Genomic DNA, 6,322 nt, shown 5'->3' with positions numbered 1-6,322 from the left:
AGGACTGGATGGACCTGAAGACAAGCTGTGGTTCTTTACTGAGAGGTTCACGATTTGGAAGAGGATTCTTCTTGTACCAGCTGTAATTAGCTACATTGTTGGCCTCACTGCTACAGGTCAGATTCACTGAACTGCCCTCCCAACTATCATCACCAGAAGAAGACTCACTGACACAGAGGGAACCCTGGGAGCATCTGGAGAAAAAAAATGTTTAAAAGATGAGAATAAGTTTTTACTGTTAAAGTTACAGTTAAAAATCTAATTGTTGAAAAAGTGTACAGTAGGAAGTGGATTTCACATTCTGGACTCTTGGGCTCTTTTTAACTTTGGATATTGTTTGTGATACGACACATCACAAAATTAAACTCACACAACGAAGGAGAGGGGTAACCCTCGTGTCCTGTCAAAGCACAGGAGATGTTGTCTCCAGGAGAAAAGCGGCCGGTATAAGAGGAACTTCTTTGCAGAACATTCTGTCCATTCTTGAGCCAGACGTAAGAAAGAGGATCATCTGGACTGCAGCTACTGTTACAGTTGAGCTCTGCCTCCGTGTAAGACTGACTGTTGACAGTTATTCTGGTCACCTTTACCTGGATGGCTGGATATGTGAGGAAGAATGCAGCTGTAACTGGTTACTAGTAGCACACATCAAAGCAATTGTAACAGTAAAGCACTGGGACTATCTAAAAAATATTATATATATTATATGAACTTTTGGTTGGATTATCACAGTGCTTAAAATATCATATCACAATCAATTTTAAATATGACTTTAAATAGTGTCAATATGAGGTTGAAGTGAAATATCTCACTATAAATTAAATTCATAAAAATGAAATATGGCACATTCATGTCCCCCCAAGATAAATTATAACCACTTTTAGTACCATATTCAAGCCAAAGAACCCACAAAATTGATGACATCCCCATCAGCCTGAGCTGTACCTTGTGTTTCTTGCTACTTGGCATATGTTAAGTGTGCTACCAAACTAAGATGGTGAACATGGTAAACATTATACCTGCTAAAATCAACATTGCTGTTTGCTGTACGTCCTTTTAAGTTCATCAGTACTTCCAACAGTCAAAGTTGTACCAGGTAAACAGACTGGGCTGTGCCACACCTTCGCCTCTATCATGCACAACATTTTATAAAAGAGAAAAGAATAAATCTTCATGTTACCTGTGACAGACAGTTTGACTCCAGGTTTACCGATCCATCTCATACCTGGTTTGTTTGTTATGAACCTGAAGTAGTACGTGGCGGAGTCGCTCTGTCTCAGGTCTGTGATTCTCAGAGTGCAGTTTTTCTCATGAAAGATATACTCTGTACGGCCTGCATAATCTGAGTCTGTTGTCAGACCCACATACACTTGAATATACCAGAATTGCTTGACAACTGTAATATTAATGCCATATATACTGGATGGGTATCTGTAGGTGCAGCTTATGTCCACTGTTGATCCTTTTAAGGCACAGATCTCAGTAGAAGCGTAAGTCACTCCCAAGTCATTCAGACCCTGAACCACTGTAACACAAAGCACATCAGAAAGCACAATCAGACACATTACAACTGAGGACAGAGTAGAATATTTTGTGGAAAAGTGCTTTATCATCAGGTTTAGTATCTACATGTCTGGCTAGGACCCTTTATTGGATAACTGTGACGTCCAATATTCTATATGTGAACACTCCAGAGGTTTGGTAAAGTCACTTCTTTCTAAATCCACACACCTCCAGATGTTTTTGTCTTTAGGCTGACTCAGTGTATCAGACCTTAAACAGCTCCTTTGTAGAGCCACAAAAGTGTTTATACTAGTCATTTAACATATACAGTAGTAGGCTACTTCCCAACACTTGTAAACAGACTTTGATGCGTAGAATCAGTGCAGTCCCCGCTACATGCAGGGGCAGCTGCTTTTGTTTAAAGGACAGTGTGTAGGATATTTAGTGGCATCTAGGGGTAAAAGTTGCAAATTACCAGCATTTGAATACAGCTTGGCCGCAAAAGGCAAGTAAAGCCATTTCTGAGTGTAGGAGGGAACTGCAGAGAAGTTGACAGTGAGCTGTATGCATAGTTAATATGCAAATAATAAAAATGAAACATTACTGTAGACTGAACTGGTGCAGATGAATATATGAATTTAAGAATTGTTCAGCCCTTCAGATGAACCAACACACAAAGTTCCAGTTCTATAACACTTTCCTTTAAGGCTTAAAATGTCGCCACCTCACAAAGAGGCCAGTATCTTTTCCAACAAATATTCATTCAACATATGAATATTCGACAAGAGGAAGAAATGTTCTTTGTTTTTAATACATGTACTCAGGTTATGATACTAAGTGGATTATCGAGAAGATTGCAGTGCATCTCAGAATCTATTCTTTTTCACCCATGCTACTCTTACTGTCTTAAAGTGTAAGAAATTTTGTCTACAAAACTCTGAAGACTTTTAAAGACGATTAAAGATTTTTTTCCTTACACTCACAAGAAGGTGCTTTAAATAACTGTGCTAAATTAACTAAAATGTAAATGTAGATTTACAGTACCTGGCACAGAGAGAAGGAACAAAACAAATCCAATGACTGTTGCTGTTAAACCCATAGTTGCTCCTCTTTCCTCTCGGTCCAACCTCAGAGACAATAAAACATCAACCATTGAGTATTATGCACAAGACATAAACCGGTAATCTTCAAACAAATCTTCTTGATAACTTTCCTCTGTAGTCACTACACTTTACACGTTTTTTATGGGCTTGTGCTGTAAAAGTGAACTTACCAATTGTGGCCCCTCGTGCACTTAGTCTGCGTTAAAGTGATGAACCTGTTGTGTTTCTAGACAGAGGTGGAACTAGTTTGAGCAAATGCAGTTCCTCTATTCTAAAAAGGTCCAGTGTGTAACATTTAGGAAGATATATTAACAGAAATGCAAAAAGATATTTACTGGTATGTGTTCATTAGTGTATAATCACCTGAATATAGGAATTGTGTTTTTCGTTACCTTGGAATACCTTCCATGGAGGCCACATAATCATTTTGTCCCTCATTGCAGTTTCAGCACAGACAAAAACATGTCACTTCTTCTTCACCTTCCATCGAAGGGAACTTTGGCCGTGTGATATGTGGATGTTTCTCTAACTTAATCTGTTTTTGTGTATGACAGGTCGTTCACATATATGGGACACTAAATAATTGTAACTTCATAAAAAAAGAAGAGGTTCAACATGTGTACGATATTTTTGTGCCTGCAGATAGATTGATAGACGGACTACGACCATCAGGCATAGAAACAACAGAGTCTGAAAGTGACAATAAAAGGACAACAAAAGTAAACTGTAAAAGTACAACAGCTGGTCTGCAAACACCAACTTCAGGGGCCTCCATCAATACTACAGACAGACACAAGGACACTTTATAGAGCAGAACTGGTATTAACTCTCCCCGTATGACGTGCCCTTGGCCACCCACGTCAGTGAAATGTGAACAAAGCAAACTCTGTTGTGCTACTCAGACTGTACAATCTGATTTCCTGGATTACAGGTGCAACTGAGGAACCAACACTGGCTCACTATGTTATTACCTAAACCTGATATAACCTAAAAGTGAGATAAGTATGTAAGGCATTGATCTGTCGAGGCAGACACCTACCTTGGTCTAACTGCTGGACAGTTTTGGGTAGCGTTTACATTTTTTCTTCCTCTGATTAAACAGTGGCTGTTGAAAATGTTGATGTATAACTCATCAGCGTTTTGCAAAGTATTCCATGGTAATGTTTAATTTAGCTTAAAGAGTATTTTCTATACATTTTCCATACTCCATGGTCTTAATTCACACTTTATGTATAAATGTCAGTTTTAAAAAATTATTTGCGTTGCTAAAATGAATACAAATTAAGTTACAAATAAAACCATAAGTCTAAGATTTTTATAAACTTTTTATTCATATTCATATAAATGTATGGATTGTGACAAAAATATATATATTTAAATATATGTAAATATTTTGCATAGAACTTTTAAAAAAATTTTCACAAGGGTGCATTTAGAAAGTAGTGCCCAGGAGTGGGAACGAAAATCCCTTTCTAGTCACTTTTTGTGAGAGAGAGGCTGTCTACCAAATTAAATTAATAAATTTAATAAATTCAACACTTTGCATAAATGTGTTGCTGCCTAGCTGCTGAGATGTATTGATTATCAATACCTTATTTCAACTAAATATGTGTCTTGTTGAAGGTGAACAGGTATAAATCAAGTCATTTCAACCAATTTAGGCCAGATGTCGACATCTGTCAATAATATTTTATAAATCCGCTCTATTTAACCACGCAGAGTACAAAACAACTGGGAAGTAGGAGACTTTATAAAGCACACCAAAACACTGTAAACAGCAAATACCCTTTCAGGTTTAAGAAGATTGAGACCGAACTATGACTAAAACATCCAAAGTCAGAGAAAAATTGTCACTACTAGCAGAGGACAATGCAAACATAAAGTTACATTTACAAACAGGTTTTGAACAAAAACAGGTGGGCCATATGTGATGTGAAATAAGAATAAAGAAAGCAGCCATATAGACAATGTTACAGTATTCTTACAGCAGTAGAAAATTCAGACAGTCAATGTGTGTAAAGATACTGGCAGATATTTGTGTGAATACCAGTTAAGATAAGTAAACCTGGTGGCAGGAAAATGAAACTACACATAGATTAATGGGCATTCTCCTCCAAAAATCCCAGTGATTGTTTGGTGTTTTTCTTCCCTGTAAGCTAACTGATCGAACCAACAACCTTCTGATTGGGGGACGACCCGCTCTGCCTCTGAGCCACAGTCGCCTTACATGTTACATATGTTACATACTGAAAAACTTGATGGTTGTCAAAATTCTCATCCACCACAGGGACATGGGTTTCAATTCCTGACAGTGGGAGTTAAACAGCTGTCTGTGCTTATGGGTGGGAAGCCGGTGAGGGATAACGTTTCATCATTCTAACCATTTAAAAACAGCTCCTCCCACCTGCCTCCATGCAGATGAAACCAGTCAATATCTGAGAGAGAAGGCCATGAAACCATGTTACACAAGTCACATTCACAATCTGATGTAATAATTCATGAGCACTTTACATATCCTTTAATTATCTATGCTAAGTCAAATACAAAATTGAACATCGTCATATGTTCTGCCTAAATTTAAATTTGTGTTTGACATGTATGGTCAACCTGCATTCTTGGACAAGCCTGATCTGAAGAATAGGTTTTAAAACTCAATGTGGTTTCCTTTCATAAAGACTAGGAGGGAGAAAAAATCTTACCATGGATGGAAAGTAGACTAGAAATTCCTCTTTCCACATTTTTTCGGGGTTTTGTTGATTGTACTGTACAATGCGGCTGGATCCTCCACAGCTTCATGACCTCTGGGCCTGGAAGGGAAATACATTGAATGAAGGGATTCTGAAGATATGGTATCACTGTAAAAGATGCAAACATCATTAATGGTTTCCAACTGTAATAGATTATGTTCTTGTGTAAGGAGCTTCTCACCTCTGGGCTGTATTAGCACTGTTAAATGTTACAGCAGCATACTCGACCATCTCTTCTTCTTCCTTGTATCTTCGTGGCTGAACTGGTCTGATGTTGTAGTAGATAGGATCTCCCGGGTTTTGGCAAAAGTGGACACTGGCATATTGAAAATCATCCTGCTGCTCTGCTGGTTGTATCTGTGGACATTGGACAGATAATTATTTATTTCACATGCTTACCACATGACCCACTGACAGACTGTCTTCAGCTACTTCTCACTTCCCCCAGGCCCATGCATTTCTCAAGCAATCTCCAGACATCCACCAGATGCCCTCAGAATTTCCCACCAGTCTTGCAGACCAAAAAGAATTACAAGTGTTTACATGCTTTTTTTTTTTTTTTTTATTTGAGCAGGAAGTTAGACTAAACAGCAGTCTAGACTAAACTTTGGGTCTACATCCTTACCCGTTCACTGCTGTCTGATCTCTCTCCAGCCCCAGGCGGTTGTTCGGAGGCCCTCTTCTTTCTGGTCAGGAGAATTCAATTTAAAAGTTAAACTAAAATGCTGCACTCACTCCTAAAATTAATACATTACAAATTGCTTCATGAATAATTATTTGGTATAAAAGAACTGCTTACATGATCCATAGGAGAGATGAGTGCAATAGCGAGTAAGAATAACAGGAAATGTGGCAGCAACTATTTGATTTTCCATTGGTCCTAGAAAAATAGCTGATCAACCACACAGACCTAATTAAGGGAGTTAGAAAGGAATTCTGTCCAGATTTTTGCGCGCAATCACAAAAATC

This window comes from Morone saxatilis, unplaced genomic scaffold, assembly GCF_004916995.1.
Source record: "Morone saxatilis isolate NCDOM2014 unplaced genomic scaffold, NCSU_SB_2.0 Contig17, whole genome shotgun sequence".
In the NCBI taxonomy this organism is placed as follows: domain Eukaryota; kingdom Metazoa; phylum Chordata; class Actinopteri; family Moronidae; genus Morone; species Morone saxatilis.
The sequence above is the reverse complement of the archived record's forward strand: the minus strand, read 5'-3'. Positions refer to the sequence as shown.